Genomic DNA, 25,614 nt, shown 5'->3' with positions numbered 1-25,614 from the left:
ATTGAGCACTGAGTCTGTGCCAGGCCCTGCACTGGGTGCTTTCTTGCTTGGTTCTCAGAACCTGCAAGTTACATTATGTGTGTTTCCGTGTAATAGATAAAGAAATGGAGGCTTGGCAATCTCATGCTCTTTGCCAAGATCTTGTAAGTAGGAAATAGCTGAGCTGGGTTAGCCACCTAAAGCCCATGCTGCTTTCCTCACGTCCTGGTGGCCAGCTTTCTAGTGTGTGATGACATTGTGTGTGTCCTCAAGCACTTTCATAGAGAATTGTCACTAGAGACGGGGCCTCCAAGATTATGACATGCGCACCTTTTAGCCTCACCATGTGCCCGCAGCACGCATGTCCTCAGCAGCTGCAGGGGCCCCATCTGCCTGTTCCAAAGAGCAACCCAACCTGTCCTGACTCCTGCTGAAGGAGCTCCCACCCCCACCCCATCGAGCAGGAGTGTCCGAGAGAAGAAATGGCAGTTTATCAGTGGTGGTTTAATTCTTGTAGGTAATGATGGAATTTTTATTTTCTGACAGCTCTTTTCTCTGTCAGTTGATAAAGGTAGCTCATCCTCATCTTGCCAACTTGCTTCTCCGTTGCACATAAGCATCTGTAAGAGGGTCCTCACATGGTGGTATCCTTTCTCTTTCCCTTTATAGTACCACTGACATGTGGGACATGGTTAAATGTCTGCCCTCCTGTTCTCTAACCCAGGTCTGCTGCAGTGGACACCGGTGGTAGATGGCTGATTGTTGCTGTGGCCAGATTGGTAGTGTGGTTCGGAGAAGGGGCAAACAGACCTAGGTTTGAATTCTGGCTACACTATTTATGAGCTATGGGACTTTGGATAAGTCTGAGCCTCACCTAACTGGCCTGTAATTAGGGGGAGAAAATCCACTTCAGAGAGTCTGACAATGACATGAAAGCATGTGATTTGTGTTAAGTTCTCAGCATTTTTTTTGAAGTATTCAACACTTGCTGAATGTCTAGAGATTCATTGGTGACTAAAACAAACTTTGCCCTCAAGGAGCCTGTAGTCAATGGGGAGAACTGCCCATCCCGTTACTACTTCCAGTATAATGTGATCTGCTCCTACAGGGGGGTCTCTGCAAGCTGCCGGCAGAGAGAGAGGAAGGTGGCTGCCTCCGCTGGGGGTGGGAGGGGTGTGGAGAGGAGGGCGTGAGTATAAAGAATTTACTGCGAAAGACGTGCTCAGCAAGTGTATGAATATTAACTGTGACCCACTTGGGGTCAAACAGAAGTGGGAAGCAGAAAGAAAATGTAGAAAAAGAATTACTCAAAAGAAAAAAAGGAGAAATGGAGATAAGATAGTAACTGGCTCTGCTGAACCACACACATGGTCATGTGGACCAGTCAGGAAGGGATCGTCATTTGCATTGTGGAAATGGGGAAACAGAGTCAATGAACAGTGACTTGCAAGAGGACCTGAAGCCAGGTCTTCTGAATCCAATCCCAGCAACCCCTCCTGAAGCCCAGTTGCCTGGAACAGGACTCTGAACAGGGCAGACCCTCATTAGACGGGCACTGAGGACTGAGTGAAAAGGTCAAAGATCACAGATGCTCCCTGAAGCCTAGAGCCTTCTTCTGGGGGCATGACCTTCTTGTGGGCCCCGCTGAAGGGTGGAAGGCACAGCTGCCAACCTGGGGCACTGCCAGAGGCAGCTGGCTGGGGAGTGCTTGTTCAGTCCTGGGGGATCTGTGCATTCCAAGGCTGCCAGATTCAGAGGGCAGAGCAAATCTGAAACTGGTCCAAATCCAGCAATCTTTTTATGTGGGTCCTACTGCAGCTCAAAAATGCAAATGTGCATTCTAGAACATTCCAAGGCACTGTTATTTGTCCTTATAAATTTGATCTTCTTCTGATTTTATAAGGAACTTCTCATGACCCATTCTAGTTTCAGTCAGGTCTTGTCATTCTTTACAAACGCCTCCCCACCTCTCTGAAAAACTACTTGGGAAAATTAATAATATTAATTAATAGTACTGTTTATTCAGTGCCTACTATCTGAGCATTATCTCAGATATTTTACATAAGCCATTTCAGACCCTTACAGCAGGTATACAAAATAGGTGCTTTTTTCCCCCCAGATGGGGGTGAAGCCTGGAGTGTTTATACGACTACGCAGAACTTCACACCCAGCCAGTACAGGAGCTGGAACTTGAACCCAGGTCTGTCTGACTCCAGCACCTACATATTTCTTCTCATGTTTTTTCCTGCCTCTGCCTTTGTGTGAAAGGGCCGACTGTGTGCACTGGGAGTGAGGAGAGGGCATGAAGGGGGTGGTGCCTATAGAAGAGCCCAGAGAATGAGGCAGGGCCAACCCAGGAAGGTCTTTGCAGTCTAGCTTAGAAGTCTGGTTTGGAAGGCAGTGGGGAGCACAGGGCTGTTTGTAGCAAACGTGGAGTGTGATGGAGGGCTTGGACAGATCTGTCTGGCCGATGTCTCAGTCCAAAGCAGGGAAACCACTTGGAAGACTGTCGAGTAACCAGCAGGGTTCGGTGAGAGAAGAGGGCCTGAACTGGGTCAGATGCCACTGCTCTTGTGCAAGGAAGGGGGGGTGCATTCCAGAACGTTGCAGAGTCGTTTTCTTGACCACTGTGTTGTAACCATAAAGGAGAGACAAGAAGTTATGACCTTAGAGAATGGATGCCCAGTGATGCTATTAATTAAGTTAAGAAATAGGAGAGGAAGTGGGTTTGTTAGGGAGACAGTAAGTTCACATGAGATGTGAGCTGCAAGTAGAATTTCCAAGTGGATATTAATTGTTGGCAGTTACCAGTTGGCAGATGGGTAAATAGGTGTTGACTTGGGGAAGAACTCTGACCTGGACACAGATGCCCAATGGGTGTCATCAGTGTGGACATGAGAGGGAGCAGGTGGGAGGGTCTCAAGGATGGAACCCCAACATTCAGAGGGTGGGCAGGTGGAGGGATGCATACAGATTAGCTTTAGAGAAAAGTTAGGGAGCTGGTTACAAAGAAGCTGCTGGGCAACCTCAGTGGGGGCCTTTCCACCCCCTGTTGCGGGTGGAAGTAGGGTCACCATGAGTTCAAGAGTGAGTGAGATGTGTGGAGTAGAAACAATTCCTTCTAGACAGAGCAGGGAAGGAGACAGATCTGAGTAACCTGAGGAGGAGGCAGGTTCAAGGAAAGGTTTATTTAAGGTGGGGGGGAGTCTTGAACGTGTTGTCAGCTGTGGGAAAGGAGCCAGGGGAAGAGATTGGAGGCCTGGGAGAGAGGAGAGATGATTAATGAAAGGAGGTGGGAGACAGAATGAAGGGCAGATGCAGAAGGGCTAGACCCCAGGGAGGAGGGGAGGCACCTCCTCCTGTGGGACAGGAGAAGGTGGAGAAGACGAGAAGGGGGAGGTGAAGTGTGAAGGGGGAGGAGGAGTGGAACACAGCGTAGGGTGTGCACTGATCTCAGGGCCGCAGTGCTTCCTGGAAATGGACTGCCTGGCCACACAAGCCCTTTCTGGCCTGAACTGTGCATTCCCTTCCATGCAAAGGCAGCCTCAAGGCAGCACTGAATCAGTCCGTTCTGCGGTGCGATGCCGCACTGGAGAGGCGGGGAAGCTGGCTCAGTGGTCCAAGGGTGGACCTGAAGCCAGATGGCCTGCTTTGAATCCAGGCTCTGCCACTTGCTGACCGAGGGCATGATAGATAACCCATCACTGTCTCAGTTCCCTTACCTGAAAAATTGGTTTGCATTTCATAGCAGTAGTTACGAGGATAACATGAATTAATATGTGTTAAGTACTGAGAACAACACTGGGCACGTGAGAGGTGCCATACAAGTGTTTGTTGTTATTGGCAATATTAGTTGCTAATAATTTTTAGTATTTACAGGGTCCCAGGAGTGTGTTAAGTGTTATACAATACATGCATTATCTAACTTAAATTTCGTAACAGTCTCAGGGAAGCAGGAGCAATTATTTCTTTTATATAGATGAATAAACAAGGTTCAGAAATTAATAAACTTGCCCACAGTCCCACAAGGAGTTAAGTGCAGAGCCGGGATTTGAGTCTGGGACAGGCTGACTCCAGAATTCGTGCTCTTTCTACACTGGCTTTTGTACACTGGACTGGAGCCCCTCCCAAGTCAGCACCCTTCATTTCCCCTTTCTTGTGGCCACAGGCAAATGCACGGTTCAGCTCTGCTCTGAGGGCGCTGCAGGGTACTCGCGTGGTCAGTCTTTGGCACTTCTCTGGGCAGAGAGTTTGCACCTAAGGATCTCTCTACTTGTGGAAGGAGCTCCTTAACCTTAACAATCAAGCAGAGGTTTAGTGATTGCAGATCTAACAGAGGTTTGGAGAGGGTTTCTTGCTGCTTCCACAGAGCAGAGGACCTTCTGTTGGAATGACAGAATTGTAAGTGTTACATGAAGGGTTATAAAAAAAAACTATAAGCCAGAAACCTCAGCACATCTGGTTTGAGTTTGAGTAGCTGCTTGTTCCTGCCTTTATCTGAGCAGCGCTCATGTTCAGAGCTAATAGAAGCACAGTTTGTTTCATTCCTGGTTCATATTACACATCAGCCTGATTTTTTATTTTCATTTCTGTCGTAGGCCAAAGAATCCGTGCAAGAGTGCAAGGGATGGACTGTATATTTTAGCAAAGTGAGAAAAAGTCCTATATACTAAAGCAGGAAGGCTGGGGTGGCATTTTTTCACAAATACAGTCTGAGTTTTCTCAAGCCTATAAATGCAAGCTGTTCTTTGGAAAGCTTTTATTTGGGGAAGTATACCACCATCATCTCTTTCTTTTAAATGATGGTGGAGTAACATAAAATCTGTTGAGCTTCTCCTGGGTGTTGATTACTATGCTAAGCACAATTTATTTACGTTAACTCATTTTAATTCTCACATCCAACCTTTGCCCGTCTAAGTTATTATCCCCATTTTCCGGATGAGGCAGCCATTTTGCTCCGAGTCACACAGAATCAGGGCCAGGATTCAAACCCAGGTACAGCCGGTTCACACCTATGTTGTAAGTTTCCAATACTCTTTGAATGCATTGTGCTGAGATCTGTCTTCTGTGTTCAATGAGGGGGGAAAACAGCTTTGGTGACAATACTAGGTCATAACAATATTGAAAATGAAAGATGAAAAAATACTTTGCATAACAAAGAACATCAATTTCTAGTGAAAACCCAATGCTTCCTGGTTAAATATTAGACAAAAATCCTTTTGAAATCATTAAAAAAATGAGGGTATATTTTATTTTTTTTATTAGCATTGTTTTAGAAGTTTTAGCCAATTGGAGACATTCAACAGAAGCGAGAATCCAACATGAAGCTGTCACTCTTTGTGAAAGATGTTTTTTTATTCCTAGAGATCACACAAAGAGTAATTGAAAAAACTATTTTACTTAATAAGAATTCAGAACTTGTAACTGGGGTACGAGACAGCTTTACAAAAGTTAGTAGATTTCCCATATATGCATAATAACCAGATATGAAATATAATGAAAAATGTCTCAGTCAAATAAATCAATAAAAATTAAAATATCATCTTAATGAGAACTATATGTGACCTGTGTGACAAAACTGTGGGATTTTATTGCAAGCTATAAAACAGGACATGAGTAATTAGGAAATATAAAATGTTTCTCAATGAGAAGGTGAAATACTCTAAATATGTCAGTTTATAGGTTAATGGAGCGCCAGACAGAACCCTAAAGGGGATTTAGGCGATTTGGTCGAATGGTTTAAGACCTCAGCTGGAATAATAAACAGATGAAAGTATGGGAAAAAATCCCAAAAAGAATAATGAAAGGGCACTCATCTTTAAAAATATTAACATACTATAAATCTATAATACAAGAGAATAGGAGTCAAGCAGACTAATTAAACAAAATTGCCTAGAAGCATTACCAGTTATATGTAAAAATTTAATATTTGAAAAGGAGAGAATTGCACATTGTTGGAGAAGAAGAGGCTTAATCAGTAAACGTTGTTGGACCCTGGCCAGTTAGCTCACTTTGTAGGAGCAATGTCCTCTACGCCAAAAGGTTGCAGGTTCAATTCCCAGTCAGGGCATGTACTTAGATCGTGTGTTTTGTCCACAATCAGGGAGCATGCTGGAGGCAATTGATGTTTCTTTCTCATATTCATATGTGTGTGTGTGCATGTGTGTATGTGTGTGTGTATGTGTGTGTCTCTCCCTCCCCTCCTTCATCTTTCTCTAAAAATCAATCGGTGGACATACCGCCAGTGAACAGTAATTTTTTTTTAAAGTAAATTAATAAATGTTGTTGGAGTAACTTGGTCCACTTCAGGTTGACACAGAGGCTGCAGAATGGCATTCAAAGTGACAGATGTGGTCGGTAGACACAGAGTCGTTTTATACAGCGTTGGCCCAATACTTAAAAATTGGACACTTTCCCATGAAACTACAGGTTTATGGTTTACCTTTACAAATTAGAAGGCCAAAATCCCTGTAGGAACAAGCCTGTGCCTCCTTAAATACTCTGTAATTCAACACAGTCTCCACCTCATCTCTTTTTCTTCCTCACTTCTTTAATTTACCTGCCTGGCCCCTGGAGGAATTAGAGTTTTTACCCTCTGATTCAGACTCCACCTCACACCATATGCCAAAATAAATTCCAGATGGATCAAGGAGGGAAATACTTAAAAGTCAAACTAAAAAAGGGTAAAACCCAATGTTCACATATCTCTGATTTAGGGAGGACTTTTAAGTTTGAAAGTCATTGAAGAAATTACAAAGCAAAAGACTAACAAATGCTTGCTTAAAAACGTAAAACTTCCATGTGTCTTATAAGACATCAAAATAAGAAGAAAAATAGTAGACTGGAAAAGTGCTTGCAGCAATTATGAGAGATCAAGGAAGAGTTACTATCTATATTATGTGAAAATGTATATCCTTTGGGGGGAAATATGATCTCATAGATAAATGGCTAAAGCTCATGTGTAGAAAAGCTCCCCAAAATATATAGTATGTTGTAAACATACCTAAAATATGTTTAACCTCCTTAGTCATCTAAGAGGTGCAAATTAAAATAATTGCATATCTTTTTTTTTACCTAATAAATTAGAAGCCCCCTCCAAGTTAATATCCCGTCCACTAGGGGCTACAGTGCTACTGTACCCACATATATTCCTGGTTGTGTTGTAAACCAACACGCCCTTTGGGAAAGCAAATGGCATTTTGTATTAAATCATAAAAATGTTCACGCTTTTAATTTCTCAGAGTCTTTAAGTAATAAACCAATACCTTTAAAAAGCTGCTTGTGTATCTCAGCATTGCTTACAGTTGTGAAAATTTGGAAACAATATAATTTCTAAAAATAAGAAAGCATATAAGCAAATTTTGGAATGTTCACTTAATGAATATTATTCAGCCATTGAAAATCACCATTATAAAGAGTATGAAACGTGGGAGAATGCTTATAGTTTTCAACCCCAGAAGTGGGACAGAAGTTATGTTTAAAGTAGGAACCCATCTGTTAATAACAATGTAATTGCCTAAATCAATAGTTTAAAAGCAGAATTTGAACTTGATTCAAGTGTCTCTACCCTGAGACCGCTGCTGTTTCCACCGCCCTCGTCCTGCTGTTGAAACCAAAATGACATTTAGAGGGTGTTGTTGGTCAGGGTGTTTTTCAGGCTGGTCATCGGCGTTTGGAGCGCTCCCAGACTGAATGAACACAATGCAGTGCTTCAAAGCACTAACCGCTGGGGGCTCTGAAGGAGGAGACTGTTGTCAACCTAGGAGCTGGGATTTTGTGAAGGTTTCCTGTTCTCCCCAACTGCACAAGTGGTACAATGGGCAAACCTAGAGGACCGGAAAAGGATCTGAGTTGAACCAAAGTCTGCTGCCAATGTAATTTCTTAAGTGCTGCAGGTGCTGCGGACATGCATGTGTTCCTTCAGCTCCGTCGCACACTTCTGCGTCTATAAACATTTTCGTTGTTCTTTTGTTCTTACTTTTTAAAGAAGGCGTTAAGTTAAAACTGTTAACTGTGGAGGCACACCGTGCTTTCTAATCAGCTTTGCTTAAGGTGAAAGACGAGAACGCAGGTGGTCCGTCCATCCTGAATGCCTAGTGTTAGAGGATGCCAGAGAAGGCTTAGCGGAATTCACCTTAAGAAAGAAAGCAGATTTGAAAGAATCCTGAGATTTGAAACTTGAGCCTGCAGTCCTGTTTCCTGCATCCTCCAAACTCAAAACAGACAAGAATTTTCTGTGTAGTGGAGTTCCCCAGGATAGTAATAATCCCCTATGCTGTACAGGACTTTCAGCTTCCTCAGCACAGAGGCATGCAGTTTTTTCGTTTTTGTTTTGTTCTTTACGACGCAGTGAGGTAGGATGATGGTACTCAGATTACTGTTCCTATTTAGTGGAAGCAGCAGCTGAGCTTCAGAAGGAAAGGTGCTGCTTTGTTCTTTTCTCTTGGAGTAGGGTTCAAGATCACACATCAAGTAGATGCACAAGCATGGGTTTGAATCCAATTTGTTTCATTGATTGGGACATTCATTCATTTATCCTTGCAAGCACACATTTGTCCAATATGTGTTTCTTCCACACCATCTACCTGCCATTCCCTCTGCTGTGGCAATGGTGACAGCTGTGAACACAGGGATGTGTCCCTGTGTCTCTCTCAGCCTTTAGGGAGGACATTGATCAGTATTGTGACTGCGAGGGGTTATGAAGGAGAGGGTTGGGGTCTTGGGGAGCACTGAACAAGGGTAGCTAACCTAATTGGGGTAGGATCAAGAAAGGCTTATTTTGAGTATATGACATCTAAGTTCAGACCTCAAAAAAACTGATGGGGAGAGCAAGGTGAGTGGCAAGAGGTGGGAAGGGAGGAGGATTTAAGACAGATGCCTGAGGGTCACCAGCGTTTAACGTGTAGATGAAGAGTTAGACAAGGCAGGTGGGAATGAGCGGCTGTCAGAAGTTATGCTGTTCTTAAAGCTGAGGGAAGAGAGCTTCAGGAAAGAGGAACTAGAAAATTGTCTCAAATTTTATTGAGAAGAACTTGCGGTTGCATGTTAAATTTATCCCCTCCTGGAGTCCCACCATAATGAGAGCAATGATTTAAAACAAACAAATGAGGAACAAACCCACAAGGACAGAAAGAATAAGAGGCAATAGCCTCTTATTAGGCAGTAGCCTCCAATAAGAGGCAACATCAAGAGATGTCAGGAAAAAAGAAAGTAGGTTCAGTTAGCAGCATGGAGAAAGCTGGATGCCGAGCCCCTGCTCACAGAAGTGGCAGTGAGGAGCAGAGCGCTAGCCGGCTTCTGGAACAAGTCTCTGGGTGCTGCAGGGGGCCTGGAGCCGGCCGTGGGTGGGCTCTGGTCTGAGTGATATGTAAGCAGCAGCAGTCAGACCCTTAGGGTTTCCCCTTCACCTCACGTAGAGAATCAAAGCATCAATCCAGTGGAGAGTAGGATAAAGGTATCTATAGCCAGGCACTGAGTCCATACCTCCCATTCACCTTTTCTCAGGAAGCTGCTGGAAAACGCACCCCACCAAAACCATAAAGTAAATCAACAAGGGGAGGGGCGGTCAGGAGGCAAGGAGTTCAGTACAGGAGAGAGGTGAAGAGAAGTCACAGGATAAGGGACGTGTAGCAGGCCTGGGGACGACAGACCCCAGCAGGGCAGAGTGCGCAGAGCAGGCTCCCCGCTAAGTGCACAACAGATGTTATTATTGTTACTCCCAAGTCCACTTGCCTACTTGGTTTCACAAAAGTCACACAATTGTCCAAATTTAGTTTTATCTTTTGGATACCTGACTCCACTAATTCTGGTAAAAAAGAAAAATCAATTTAAAACCATGTGTATTGAGCCAGGTAGCTCAGTTGGTTGGAGTGCTGCCCTTACACCAAAAGTTCGTAGGTTTGATTCTCGGTCAGGACACATACCTAGGTCATGGGTTCAGTCCCCAATCAGAGCTAATACAGGAGGCTACCGATCGATGTTTCTCTTTCACGGAAATGTTTTTCTCTGTTTCTCTCTCCCTCTCTCTCTAAAATCAGTGGATATATTCTTGGGTGAGAAGTAAAAAAATGCATATGGATTGTACATTTATTTATATATTTATTTTAGTAAAAACACTAAGCTGCTCCTTGGGAGAGGCAAATGCATGAAAGTCTGGGGTCCTTGTCCTCTCAGAGCTTCTCACAGCCAGAGAAGATGTAACAGTAATAGCGCTGTGGGCAACAGATGGGGGAATCGTGCAGTGCGAGGTGAATTGTTAAGGGAAGTTCGAGAAGGCCAATAAGCAGGGTCACACTGCAACCTATGGATCTGGGGTTGCAGAGGGCCCACCTTGGCCCTCTAAAGCACTGATTGCGCTGGAGAAAGCAGGCATGGAGACACCTAACTGCCATGCAGTTTCTCTTGAGCTGTCGTGAAAGCCTGAGCAAACCTGTGCAGGGAGAGGGGCAGGCAGAGAAGGGAGCAATGAAATCAGTTAATCTCCCCCAGCTGGCACAGAGTCAATTTGCAGTAACCAATGGTTTGGGCAAGCCAACCCATTCTCTACGCCTCCATTTCCTCATCTGAATAGTGCAGATGACACCTAACTCTTAATGCTGGCGTGACAGTTAAATGCGATAACATGAGGTTGGTGCCTAGCACATAGTAAGACTCAATGAAGGATGGCTATTGTTCTAGTTATTTATCTTTTTCTTAGATAAGCCCCTTTAACATTTCATATAATAAGGGTTTGATGATGATGAACTCCTTTAACTTGACTTTTTCTGGGAAGCACTTGATCTGCCCTCCCATTCTAAATGAAAGCTTTGCTGGATAGAGTAATCTTGGATGTAGGTCCTTGGATTTCATGACTGCAAATACTTCTTCCCAGCCCCTTCTTGCCTGCAAAGTCTCTTTGGAGAAATCAGCTGACAGACTGATGGGAACTCCTTTGTAGGTAACTGTCCCCTTATCTCTTGCTGCTTCTAGGATTCTCTCCTTCATTTTAATTTTGGCTAATGTAATTATGATGTGCCCTAGTGTGTTTCTTCTTGGGTCCAACTCCTTTGGGACTCTCTGAGCTTCCTGACTTCCTAGAAGTCTATTTCCTTTGCCAGACTGAGGAAGTTCTCCTTCATTATGTTTTCAAGTAAGTTTTCAATTTGTTGCTCTTCCTCTTCTCCTTCTGGCACCCTTATGATTTGGATGTTGGAACATTTAAAGTTGTGCTGCAGATTCCTAAGCCTCTCCTCACTTTTTTGAATTCTTGTTTCCTCATTCTGTTCTGGTTAAATGTTTATTTCTTCCTTCTGCTCTAAACCGTTAATTTGAGTCTTGTTTCCTTCCCTTCACTGTCAGTTCCCTGTATATTTTCTTTCATAACCTTCACTTTTTCCTCTATTCTGCAACCATACTCAACTAATTCTATGAGCATCCTGATTACCAGTGTTTTGAACTGTTTATCTGATAGGTTGGCTATCTCTTCATTGCTTAGTTGTATTTTTTCTGGAGCTTTGATCTGTTCTTTCATTTGCGCCTTTTTTTTTTTTCCCGGTTGTGTCTGTTATGTAGTAAGAGGTGGAGCCATAGGAGCCTTAGGCGAGGGCAGGGCAACCTACATCCTGCGTTGTGGTGCTGTATGGGGGGGGGGGCACTCCGAGAGGGAACAATGGCGTTCGTGCGGCTCTCTGCCAGTAGTCCGTCACTTCCACCATTACCCACAAGCAAATTGGGCTCTTCTGGTGCTGATTCCCAGATGGGTGGTTTTGTATTTATTCTAGGACCCCGTGGGTCTCTCCAACAAACTCTACTATGGGGCTAGAAGTTTCTCCCACCGCCTCAACCCCCACAGGTTTTTTTTAAGCAAGAGGTTTTGAGGCTTTATTTCCCCGCACTGGAACCCTTGGTTGTGTGGTCTGTCTCACTCCTCAGTTGTTCCTCCAATTTACCCGCATGCAAATGTGGAACAGCCTGCTCCACCAGCCACTGCCTCACCCACCCCCGTGCTCCAGCCACTGCCTTTGCTGTGAGTCCTATCTGCAGTGTCCTCTCTGCCCGTTTGCCTGTCTCAGCCCCTCCTGCCGGTCTGGATGAATGTTTCTTTGTTAACTCCTTGGTTGTCAGACTTCCATACAGTCTTATTTTTTAGCAGTTCTGGTTATTTTTTGTTTTTAAATTTGTTGTTGTTGTTCTTTTGGTTGTGTGAGGAGGCAAAGTGTATCTACCTACCCCTCCATCTTGGCCAGAAGTCCTATTATTCTAGTTATTGTTACCTTATTGGATGTCTGCATTTATTACTTTAGTATTGAAAACCCATAGCTCCACTAGAAATCTAAGCTTATAGGGCAGAAGTGAGATGTCAAATATTCTAGCCCATCTTTGCCTTTCAGAGGATGTACTTGAAAATATTCTCTGGCTAGTGTCTTTCTCTTAATTTATTGTCCTGGCAGTTGAACTTGAAGGTTTGGATTGCTCTGGGTCTGAGAGGGAAGAGGGGTGATACTCAACCATCATGAACAAAAGTTATTCTTCCTTAACCTTTGAAACCAGCAGATGGCCAGAGCGGCAGCCCCCTCAGACCTGGCCGCTTTGGAAAAGACACGCACCTGTGTCCTCCAGAATGCTGGCTAGCTGCCAGGAATCGAAGCAAGGTGACAGAAGACTGTGCACCTGGTAAGGCCAAGGCAGGTAGAAATATTGTGTCTACAAGTGTAGGGCTCAGGATCAAAGGGCCTTTTGCCCCAGCTCAGCTGGAGGTTCTGTTCCCTGGAAAGGTGATCATCTGTTTTTCCTACTTCTTACTACCTTTTTTGGAAGCCCCAAGACCCAGCATGCCTAGCATTAGCACCCATCACCCTCAATTTAACAATGAGCAGGTGGCAGCTTCTCTTCTGATTTGGGCGTGTGCGGCTGCATGCTTTGCCCTTGGCTGCTGAGCCCAGCCCCTAGCTGTAGTGATGGGTCAGGCCCAGTCAGGAGAACCAGCCTCACATGTCATGCATGGGTGCAGCCATGGTGCTTAGGGTAAGCTGTAAGGGACAGAAGAAACTAGGGCTTCGCAACGTGAGGGAGTGCATGGGAAATGTCCCTGAAGCTCTAGGAGAGGCTGGACCCTTACAACTCATCTGTCACAGAAACAGGGGTGATGTCTGTAGAATGTACACCCAAGCCTTACAGGTATGAGCTGAGTGGAAGAGAGAATTCCATGTCCCCAATACGTCCATGTGGACACAACCCAAGATGTTATAATGTGCCTTGTAGGTGGAAGAAATGTAATCTTCTGTGGACTTAGTTGAGTCTTAATAAGATAAACCAGTACCGTGTGGAGACAGTGTTGGAGCATTAGTTTCTGCTTCCCCAGCTCCCTGTTGTCCTGTGGTCAGAAAGTGCACATACCCACATGTGTGAGGTCAGCCAGAGGACAGCCAGGAAATACCAACCCTTGGAAGGGTCCATGGCTTGCTGCTCATAGTCACCCAGGTGCTAATACTGTAACAAGGAAAGTGGGGCACAGAGAGGTGAAGTGACTTGTTCAAGGTCACACAGGCATCTCATTCTAAAGCCTGTGTTCTTTTCTGTTATACCAGGTAGCTTCTGACCTGGCCTGTCCAAAATGGGTTTGCTCTGTTTGGTTCTGGCTTGGTTTCATTTTACCTGCCAATGATGAGACATTTACTGCAAGCCCTACTCTGTGCTTTACATGCAATAGCTCACTTCCTCCCCAGCCTTGCATTGAGATAGGTAAGGAAACCAGGGTTTACTTAGGGTTCAGAGACCCTAAATGATGTGTCCATGATTGTACAACTAGTGAGACTCAGAAGTGGAAGTCACACCAAAGTCCACCTGATTGCATAGTCCCTGCTCGGTCATGGTCAGGGAGTTCCAGCCAAGTGAAAGCCAATTCATGCCACAAGCAGGATCCAGCCCTGAGGAACTGAGCACGCCTGGGTCTGTGCTCACACTCCAGCCCAGTGGTCATGTACAAGGGACCAGGGACCAGGGAGGAAGGCTAGCCAGCCACAGGGCTGCAGCCTAGAGCTCCAGGGGCCCTAGCAGCCCTCATCATTCAGGCATGTAGACAGCCAGGAGTAGGAGCTATGGACTGCTTCCAAGCATCTTACTAGGTAGAGAGCAGACAACCCTGGCACATGGACAGACCACCTTTCATTGGTCAGGGAACCGGGGACACTTCCCTTTTGGTCAGGTCTAGGCAGGAGTTCACGTTTGCATTATAAGCTAGTATGATGGTGTCTTAAAGTCCTGCTGCTGCCAGAGAGTCAGAGGTGGCCAGAAGGTTCCATAAACTTTTTACAACAGCAACTATTATTTCTCAGTTCCTTGCAAGATGGGTAGCATTTGTTTTTGTCATTGGGCAGTCTTTGCCTAGAGGCTGAGGGAGTGATCTGTCTTGGTGGCTAGAGCAGCTAAAAAATATTTAACTTGAACATATAATTACATTACCATGGTTTCTAATAGGATTTGGTATCCAACAAAACTCCAGCTTGGCCTCTGGCCCAAAGATGTAGACCCAAGTTATTATGTTCAGTGTTATCTACAGATAAATAAGAAATACTGTTCAAATCACTGTGAGACAGAACAACACACATTATAATTATTGTAAAGAAAAATCCACCAGAGTCTGGGAATTGACCCACCTTGTTAATCATTTTATTGCGTATGTCCTGGAAGAACTCATGCAAGTATATAATTCACAGAAGCCATCTTGACAGTTCTTGCTAGAGAGCAGATTTGGGGGCCCGCAAAACTTTATTATTGCACACGCTCCAGACACGTGGTTAGTGCTGTTTGGGGAGAGGAGGGCCCAGTACTGGGGCTGGCTGAGAGTAACAGGCCCAGAGGAAGAGAAATGAAAGTGAAGCTGCAGGTCTGGGGAAAAGTTTATAAGAAAGAAATTTAAGGAAAGAAAAAAGCCAGGGAGTGAGCAGTCCAGACCCCACAGAAGGAGGCCAGCGTCAGGACTGGAGGCAGAAATCAGGCACTGTCGCCCTTTGTCATTTGATATTTGACAAGCGTTGAGTGCGTAGCTACTGTAGACAAGGCAGTATGCCAGTCCCCGGGAGACTCGGACAAGGTGGTGCACTGGAAATGGACCTCTTACTTTCACAGAATTTGCCGTCTACTAGGAGGAGAGGCTGCATTCATAAACAACTACACTTCAAGGTGGAAAGCAGCAGGTGATCAGTGAAGGATAGAAATAAAGTGCCATTAGGATTCAGATGAGAGAGAAGCTTCTCTTGCCAGAAGGGATGTGGGGAGGCTTCACAGACCACGTGATGTTAAACTGGGCCATGAAGCGTGGTTAGGACCTGGACCGGTGCAAGGGGGTGGGCAGATAACTTTGCAGGTGAAGTCACCAGCGTCGGCACCTCGGGGAGGCGGGAAGGGGCAAGCAGGGAGCAGTTTGGCCACAGCACAAAGTGGACATGAGGAGGACCCTTGTGGCAACGAAATTAGTTTGGAAAGGGAAATTAGAGCCCTAAACTCCTGGCTCAGAAATTCAGGCTCTCCCCTTGCCAGTGTTTCCAAAAGTATAGTTCTTAAGATTCTTTTAGATCATATAGACAAATTCCTTTTCAAAAACTGTGAATTTACTTCAGTAAACTGGAAAAAAAGTATAATTAGGTATGTCAAACCATGACTTCCTAATGATATTGAATTGATATTGAATTTCTGCTCAAAAAAATTTTTTAAGAGTCAAGAAAAAATCCCAAGTGAACAATAGGACAAGTGGCATGTGACTACTATGACAACAGTGTGAAGGCAACACTGGAATAAGCACTGGGAAATGCTCCTCCAGGCCAGGGTCGTGCATCCGTGTGCCTCGGGGACCAGGCTGGCGGCGGTGGTGCCGGAAGCTGCAGATGCAGAGTGTGTCAGCGCCGGTGCCTCTCCTAAATGGGAGGTGGTCGCTGCCATGCTGGACTTTCCAGTTCTTAAAAAATATATACGATTTTTCTATGAATGCTCCTTTTAAAAAATCTGACAACTAATTCAAAGTTTTAAAAACGCTTTCCAAACAAAAGTGTTGACAAGCCTCCAGTTTTGCAGTATCTATGCTAGATGCTATGGATCAGGGACCTGGAGAGACCCAGTTCCGGGACAATGGCTGTGGCTGACAGGGATAGATAGAAGGGGACAAGGCTGGAGGCAGGCGCCCACTTAGAAGGCTGACACAGGGGGTCAGGCCAGAGGTAACTGTGACCCAACATTTCCATTTTCCAAGTGAAACCCAGGCCAGCAAGGGAGTTTTAACCTGCAGTCATCTGGGTCATCTTTCCGTGGTTCTGTGTGTTTTCAGTCCTGGCTGTGCTGATGCGAAGCAGGGAGGGGTGGTTTTCTCGTGTTTTGTGAGCAGTATGAATCTTGCTGACAAGCTCTGATAAATGATTGGTGAATAATTAACAGCTCCCCCACCCCATCTCCTCAGAGCCGGTTTCTGCTCCCCCATTGTCTGTCATCACAGAATAATTCAGCACAAAGTGATGCTCATTAGATGGAACCCTCCAGCTAGCAGCTGAGTTGAGCTTTTAAAAAACTGGTTTCTTAAATAATTTGTTCTGAAGACAGACTTGACATGAAGTTGGCATGATGATCAGCAGGTCACTGTGTGGGAGCAGCAGAGATGATTATTCTGGAGCCGGCTTACCCGACCCCCATCTTGCCCAGAACTGCTTTGCATTTCGAAAGACTGTCTATTCTTAAAGAGCTATTCAAATGCTGCCTCCTGGAGGATCAAGCCCTCCTCTTTGGAAGCAGTCTGCAAGTTTTTTCACAGTCGTTCAGAGTTTGGATCTTTCTGCCCCCTCTGGCTTGTGTTGATAGCCCTGTGCGTAAAGTCTCAGCCTTTCTTCCAGATCTGTGGCTCTTAAAGCGGTACCCACACTTACGGCATCAGCATCACACGGGACTGTACCCCAGACCTATTAAATCAGAACTCTGGGGGTCAGGCCTAGCACTCCGTGTTTTAACAAGCCCTTCAGGGGACTGACTCAGGCTAGAACGTGATGATCACTGAAACTATCCTAGAGATAGGAGTAAAGCAACATTTCCTGAGCATCTTCTATATACCAGGTATATGTTTATATATGCACATACATATATATCTACATAGTGGTTTCATTTAATCCTCACAACAAGGCTGTGAGATAGTAGTTTTCATATTTCACATGTAAACCAAGATCTCAGATACAGTGACTTATTCCAAGTCCCACCCTAGAAGTAAGGCCTGGATCTGTTCCTACTTCAGAGCCCAGAGCCTTACTGCTGCTCCTTGAGAAGCAGGACCACACTTTGGATCCCTCGATGGCATCAGCACAGTGGATTCCACAGAGACTCGTTTGAATGAATGAGTGATGATGAGTAAATGGATCAATATTATTGTCCGGTATGATATGGTTGTGAATGGCTGGAACCGCGTTTTTATTTTTGAATGCTACTAGGTATATTTTAAAACCAGAATTCCAATTACCCAAACTAAAGTAGGTGCTATTTGGAATTTCCTGGTCCTGGCAGCATCCTTTGTGTAGTCCTCACTGTACTACCGACAGACCAGAGGCAGAAGGAGGAGGATCAGCAGGTGTTCTTATCAGCCCGGCAGTGGAGGGTTAAGGAAGGAGCCCCTGCATTAGGTAAGATGAGACAGTCCTGTCACTGACCAGCTGCGTGAACCTCAGCAAGCTCTCTGTGCCTTCATGTTCTCGTCTACAAAGCAGGGAATAATAAACAGCACTTCCCTTCCTCCATACAGAGCTATTGTAAGGATCAAATAAAGCCGTATATAGAAATGCTTTACAAACATTAAGTCCTGCACTTACCAGCTATCATCAAAGCCTGCAAACTACCGGGTAGAGCCTGATAAGGTCCAAGGCAAGTAGATGTGCCAGGGTTCTTTCAGTTGCAAGGAGTAAAAACACGCTCAAACAACCGCAAGGCCAGGCAGGTGTGGCAGTGAAGTAGTTTCCAAAAGACTGACACACTTTGGGACTAACATAGGCTCTGAGAAGCCTCTGGAAGTCTGGGCAGCTCCAGGGTCCCCATTCATTCTGTTCTGGTCATGGGCTGCATGGTCTCTTGCTGTGGTGTCCCTGCCTCTCTCAGAGCTTCAGCTCCATTCACCTCTCTCTACTGATTAGGCCGGCATCCTCTGCTCACTCAAGACTGCTTCCTCTGAACTTTGGCTCTTCCCAGGCCAGCATAGCCTTACCAGCCCCTCTTTCCACCTTACCTTCTGACCTCCACTCTCATGCTGTCATGACCAACCACCACGTTCCCCGGGTACATTGTAGTTCAAATACAAAAGGCTGGAACTATGGCTATGTCATAGAGCGCTGATCAGTCGGCCTGTGGATCAGGTATTCTTGGGTCAGGTGCTTATCCCCGTCCAATCCCCTCAGGCTCGTGAAGAGGTGGCATCATCTTGTCTACCTGTGCCTGCTCTTTTGAGAGGAACTATGGGCAGAGCAGTGCCCCTCAGAAGGAGCTGTGGGTGAAGGACCGATAAATTTGTAAGAGAAAGAAAAGCATCTTCAAACACATGAGCAGCCCCTCTCCTTGGAAGGCCCTCGTGCTCTTGAACAGCACAGCATCTGTCGTTCTTATCGCCATTTGACATATGCGTCTCAGTGGCCTCTGGCACCTGTGCACAGGACACGCCGAAGACGATGTGTGTGCAGCGTTCCTGGGAAAGGCGGCAGAACCAGGGCCAACTGCGAGGACTCTGACGTCTGTGAGAGCTGCTGCCAGCAGCCCCTGGAAACGATGTGGGAGCTCTTAGCCAGCAAGCCGCCTGCCCTCCAGTGCCGTCCCTGCTCACCCAGCCCCGGTGACTCACCGGAGACCCCTCTCATAGGAGAGGTGATCATAGAATGCTACTTACCTGAAGGCACAGCAGGGAGATTAAAAAAGTTGGAGCCTGCCCTTAAACAACAAACTTCCTTTTGCTTTCTCAGGTCCTAAACATGATGATGATCTTAGTTTTGTTTTTTTTAAATCTATTTCTAACAACTGACCATCTGGTTTAATTCCTTAGATCACAGGATGTTAGATCTGAAAGATTACTCAAGCCATCCGCTTCCCTTGGAACACTTCCTGAGATAGAGGAGATGCTCAGGAAACATCTACTGAATAAATGTAATGAATTTTGGAGGCGAAAAGAAAGTCCCAGAGAGAAAAGGAAGGCCTAGGCCAAGTTCACCTAACAAGCTAGTGGCGGGCATAGGACTGGAACCCAAATTTCTTGATATACTCCAGACATGTTTCCTTCCACCATGACTCGTAGAATCATAAGATTTCAGGTTTGGAAGATGCCATACAGCTTCTCTGTTATCCCCCTAGAGTACCAGTCATTAACTTGCCCTTTTCTTGAATACGTGCAGTGACTGAAAATGTGTGACCTAATAGGTTACCTAGTTCATTTAGTCATTCATCCAACATTCACTCATCACCTGCTTTGAGTCAAGGGTGATACTATTTATCGAAGATTCAGAGATGAATAATACATTTCTCGCCGTCAAGAAGTTTACAGTATTTGGGCACATATGTACCCATCCATGAACTGTAACCCAACACAGTGGTGGTATTCTGCTCTGCCTCTTATAAAATTCTTTTTTCTTTTGAAACAAGTCCATTTCTCAAAGACCCTAATCCTTATTTCACGTATCAGCCCTGTAGATATTTTTAAACAGAGCTCATACTCCCTTAGTAAGCTAAATTCCTAATTCCTTCAAGGACTCTTCATTTGAAATGTGGTTTCAAGCTTTCTTCTCCTTCTGGACGTCCTTTGATGATCACGTTCCAGTGGATCTTACCAGGCTCTTAAATGTGGCCCCCAGATGTGAACTATTGAACCCCGAATGTGATCTGAGAGTACAATACAAAACCAAGCCTCCTATCACTCTCTAGATTCTAGATGTTGTACTTAAAAAACAGGGGACAAGGAAGCAATAGCCTCTTGGCCACCAGTTGGTCTCTTGAGTCTGTTGCGCCATTCTTACTGCCCTGACCCCCGCCCTACATCTCATTTCTCCCTTGCATTCCTGCTGAGTTGCTCAACAACAAATACTACTGAGGACTTGCTTTGCGTGTCGTACTCACCAGTCTCTGAAGAACCAGACATGATGCCAGTCTTCAAGGAGTTCACAGTCTGATTGATGAAATTGGGTTTGCCCCCAAATAAATAATTAGCAAAGAACCAAGACTGAATATAATCAAGGAAACAGTGTCTTTCTTAGACCCCTCCTTAGAACTGCTCTTTAATAGTGGTTGGTAGGTTTCTGGGTATGATTGAAAACAGATTTCACAGTTCAAATGCCAGTGCAGAACTGGCTTCAAGCCCAGGCTGTCAGGGGCTTCGTCAAATTTTTGTCATTGCATTGACCTAGACTGTTGCAGATGAAAAGCACTTGATTTCCATCATCTGCAGAGAAAGCTGGGGCACCTACAGGGATTGACACCTCCCGGGCCATGGACCAGTTTTCCAGCACCTGGCACCTGCCCAGTGCCAATCTAGAGTGCAGAGGGAGGAAGTTCTTTCAGTTGTTGGCATGAGTCTGCCTGTGTTTGGGCTTCTGGGAGACAACAGGTTTAATTTGCTTTGACAGCGCTTTTCCCCAGGAGGGAATTTACCCAAACACCCTGCCTTCTTCAAATTCAGTACAGTACTTGTCTGCTTTCCTGTTTTAATTGTGGGGACTGTGTGTGTGTGTGTGTGTGTGTGTGTGTGTTTATCCCCAGTGATCCACATTGCATTGTTTGGATTCATTAGACCAAGTGAGTATGTTGCTTTGGTTCACAAATGAAATGCATGTATGACCCCTTTCTTCAAACAAAATACCAACCCTGCCAAGTCCTGAGCAAACCTCTTTATATGCACAGCTTTACCCTGTTTGCTCTTCGAAATAACCCTCCAAGGTGAGTGCTGTTGCTAACCCCATTTCACAGATGAGGAAACTGATGTTTAGAGATGACTTGTCCAAAGGGTGGGTCACTAGTAAGAGACAGCCCGGCTCCAGAGCCCAGATTTTGGTTCAGGCCATAGACCACACACTCTGGCTTCAGGTAGAACTTGGTTCACCTACCAGATTTTCCCTGATAGCTGTGACCTTGAAAAAGTGGCGTCGGCTCTCAATCTCCATCTGAGACTGTAAAATGGTGGCAAAGGTACCTATTTCTCATAATTATGATAAGGAGTGAACTAAAATATGTATCTTTCACAGTTCCATTTGAGGAAATGAGAAGATCTATATAAGAGTCTTCTCTCAATCTTGAGCTGTTATAGAATTAAATCCCAACTATGCTGTCTAGTTTATTTTCCCCCCTCTCTCTCTCTTTTCTTTTTGGTTGCCAACAATAATCCCAATCTCCTTTCAGAATCAAAGAGGATGGAATAGTTGTAACCTAAACTATAAATGTCACTAGCTGCTGTCCAGATGATGCATCTAGTCATCCAACTGGCTGTCCCGTGTCCAAGTTCTTTCCTTCTTGCCTGAAGCATGAACATCCATCATACAGAGTAGTCAAAAGGAGGCATCAGAGAGTGGACCTCTGCCAGGCAGTAGTTGGATCTTGGTTCCTCAGCTGAGCACTCCCAGACATTTGCCAGCATTTACTTTTACAACTGAAGGAAAGATGAGAGAAGGAAAGAAAGAAGTTGCAGGTAGTGAACACAAGCTTCTGTTATCTGGGACACATCACAGGGGAGCAAGACAGAGCCGGGAGGGAGCGATAGTGCTGAGTGAGCAGGGAGAGAGAGATCAAGGATGGTTAGTAAGCACCAACCTCACTCAGCCGGATCCTTCTCTTTGGTGATAGAATCCAGCATCGGGCTCCTCTGACCCCCGAGGTGAGCCTGCTCAGACCGGGGCCAGAAGTTGTGCCCCCCAGGAGGTGATGCGGGGGAAGAACCTCCTTCCCTCTTCTCATATAATCACCCCTGGGAGACAGCCCAGTAGGCAGCTAGGCTCCCGATAGTCTTTCTCCAGGCAGGATTTTCCTTCATGGCCTCTCCTTGTTTCCTACAAAATGAGGCTTTGGGTTTCAAAACAGAAAAGAAAAAGGTGGCAAATGAAGGCAGGCTTTTCCGGACATTGACTCTGGACTCAGGAGGACAGATTTATCAACTGTTATCCTTTCACCTTGACACGTCAGTGCTAATGATTTCTTTCTGGAAAAGTGCAATGAACAGGCAAAATGAGTCAAGGCGGGGGTTCCCTGAGGCCTCTGGTTTCCTGTCCCCCAGGTCTCCTCTGGGGAAGAACACTGGTGTCTTTTCTTCCTTCTGCAGATGCCCCTTTGTATGTCGAGCAATATTTTGTTCAACATGCAGAAAACACGCCCACTCCCAACACATGTCCAGAGAAGGAGCTAAGTAAACATTTAAACTCTTCATTTCAATATTGATGGAAGGAAAAACAAGTTCCTGAGAATCAAATCTTCTAGCAGGATCCACTGCTGTGATAGAAAAACAAAGCTGGGGAGGGGGGCAGGCCCCACTTTCCAATGTACCATATACCCAATTATGAAATTCAGTTATTCATGGGCAGCTGAAGTTTTCACTTGGATGTGAGCAGCTCTCAAGGCACATCTCCCACCAAATGAAGGCAGCTGCCATTGGGGCGCGAGCAAAGCAGGAACCATGGGGGGAAGAAATTCACCACGCACTCATTGGAAACATAACAACAAATTTATGCAATGAAGTTCACACTTCTCCCACGCCAATGAGTGTCACTTCTGCACACGTGTTCAGCATGGAGATGTCTCGTCAGTGGGGACTTAGTACGTGTGGGATCCCAGGTGGACCCTAAGTGGTTGAAATCATTCCAAGTGGAAGAAAAACTATATACATAAACATTTCATCAAAAGGAAATACTCTCCAAATGTCTCCCTTTTACTTCCTTGTTACTATCATAAAATTATTCCATTTTTTCTAAAACGTCTGCCTTCTCTGAAACCAGCAGCCTCGGGCAAGTTTTGCAGCACAAAACAGCATTCTGTGCTGTCAGATTTGGCAACCAACACTATACTTGGTCATAGAAAATGTACTTTTCTCACTTTTTCACCATGAAGGCTTTCTGGCAGATGATGAACATGTTTGTACTTTGCAGGCTTCATAAATCAAAATCTAGAAAGCGTATATGTAACACATACCTACAGTTGATCCTGTTAAAAATGCAACTGGTCATTACAGTAATTATTAGGAGACTATTTAATACCATGGTTTTTGAGAAGTACTAAACAACAGGATTTGCAATCTAGGAGGGTCTCTGAGATCATCTAGTTGAATTTTTTCAGTGATCACAATGACCATTTATTCAGACCCTCTTTGAACTCTGGCAAATATATAAGTGAATAAACTCAGTTCCTGCCCTCAGGGAGTTCATAGTCAATATTGGGGACTGTTTGGGGCTTTACAGAGGGTGAAGGAAAGAGTCCTAGGGTAACTGAGCCTGTTTAAGACATCAGGACGGCTTGTCAGAGGAAGTGACCTTTCAGCTGGATTTGAAAGAAGGAATAGGAGTTGCCAAGCAGGCAGGAGCAAGTGCAAGGGCGAGGAAACACGTGCAGAAAGATGATGAAGTGGCCTGGTCAAGGCCCCACAGCCCTTCAGTAGCAGGACGAGACCTGGAGGCCAGGCCTCCTGCCCTCCGGCCGGTCCTCCTGCAATCCTGCGGGTGGGGCCCACCCTCCAGTTGTACCTCTAGCCAGTAGCTAAACGTGAAAATAATCTTACCTTAATCTTTACTCAAAATTCTTATGTTTAAAAGAATATTCAAAACGAAATTTTCTAAGTTATTCTCTTTTTAAAAAATGTGTTTAAGAAGCTACTGCAATCTTAAAGGTATCAATCAGGAGCATGGATTCTTCCAAGCAAAGCCGCTGGAGAACAGAGATATTCAGGGCCCTGGCTTGCAGGCCTTGTTCTGGGGGGACCCAGGCCACTTTGCCCTGAAACAAGAACATACTCTGGGTTAGACCCTCTTATTCTTATCTCTGTGCTGGTGTAAAATGCTGTTCGTGCTAGCAGAGGAACAAGGTGGAGTAAGTGGAATTCCCCACCCACTCACAAAAAGAACCACACATTTAATCCCTATTTCCAAACTTTTTAAGTAGTTTCAAAATTGATAATGGCAGACAGTTGGGAAAAGACCTTTCTGGGAAGTGAACTCCTGCGCCCTGAACTCCTCACGGCCTCCCCGTCTTTTCCCTTCTCTACCCGTACCTAAGCCCACCTCCTCTGAGAAGCCCGCCCTCTGCTGGTTTTGCCCCCTAGCAGCGGGCATTGCATAGTCACTAAGCTTTGCTTCGGTTAAGCTTCATGCCCTTGCTTGGATGCCCTTCCTGCGCAGTTGCTCTCTTAATTAATTATGGACTCAGAATTTGAGAACAGGAAGCAGTCCTGGGGTCATCTCTGCCATCACCTTTATTTCACATTTGAGGAAGGTGAGACCCAGAGCCAGGATGGAAGTAGCTTTAGGTCACCCACCATGGGACCAGAAGAATGGACCCAAGAACCAGGTTTCCTTAATGTCCTGTGCTGCTACTCATTGACAGTGTTATCTCATCCTCCCAGTCAGGCTGCAAGGGTCCTGTGGAAAAGGTTCATGTCTTATATGGTAACATCTCATTTGACAGAGGCCTTAGCTTTGTCTTCATGACTTAGAGTTGTGCACAAAGACATGCAGTTGAATCGTCCACTCTGCCCACCTTACTAACCTCTCCCTCTACTTTCGCCTCTGACTCTGCGAACTCATTCTGAGACCTTGGGCAAGTCATGGCCCTTCCTCTACTCTCTCTTTCCCTCTCTGTGTAATGAAAGCTTTGGGCTAGATGGTCTCTCAGATCCCTTTAAGCTCTACAAGTTCTAGATTTCTCTACCTTCCAACGGGTTCCTTTGCAATCTTCAGGGCTGGCCTCACTGTCCTGCAGCTCTGTCACCTCGCTCATTCTCCTGGATTCTGCTGTGGACAAAGTTTCTTTAAGGCTCAGAGAGCATATTATTGAAAAAGACCAGCCTTGGCGTCCAGAGGCCCGGGGTTGACTCTTCCATCTGTGACAGTGTGGCCTTCAGCAAGTTACTTCATCTCTCAGCCTCCTTCCCTTTTTTTTTTTTTTTTTTTTGTTCCTAAATACAAATCATAATCCCTTATTCTGGATTTGGTGGCAGTGAAATGAGATGAACTTTGTGGACTATGTGGCACAAAGGCTTTCACAACACAGTGCCTACTTTCCGTTACTCCACATCCAGCCACAGTGAGAAGTGGGCTGTTCCACAGAAACGGATTTCCTAGAGAATGGGTTCAGTAACTGGAGCTATAGAACATGGACTGATTTTTTTTTACTAAAATCTATCTGAAATGAACTCTGGATTTTCTTGACATGTCACACACACAATTCCAAAGTATGAGCGAGACTTAGAGACAGTAATATCTTTGCAAAGGTGGGCATGTAATAGCAGAAGCTGGGGGTGCAGGTGGGCCAGAGGGAACTTCTGTGCCTTTTATGAGCTTGGTGTTTTCATTTCTCTCCCACTGAAGGGTTTTAAGCAGGAAAGTGACAGGATCAAATTTGCTACAGAGACGTTACTCAGGCTACTGGGTGGTGAATGGAGCACGTGGGGACCTGGACCAATGAGAAATCAGA

The 25,614-nt window shown here is 45.3% G+C and overlaps 1 protein-coding gene across 1 annotated transcript in view; it reads left to right on the top strand.

Moving 5' to 3' along the window:
• Nucleotides 1-25,614, top strand: part of TENM4 (teneurin transmembrane protein 4) — a 725,358-nt gene that overhangs the window by 555,776 nt on the left and 143,968 nt on the right. The gene's annotated exons all lie outside the window — the stretch shown is intronic.

This window comes from Artibeus jamaicensis, unplaced genomic scaffold (assembly GCF_021234435.1).
Source record: "Artibeus jamaicensis isolate MK-2021 breed Jamaican fruit bat unplaced genomic scaffold, CSHL_Jam_final contig_64, whole genome shotgun sequence".
NCBI lineage: Eukaryota > Metazoa > Chordata > Mammalia > Chiroptera > Phyllostomidae > Artibeus > Artibeus jamaicensis.
This window is presented reverse-complemented; position numbering and strand designations above follow the sequence as displayed.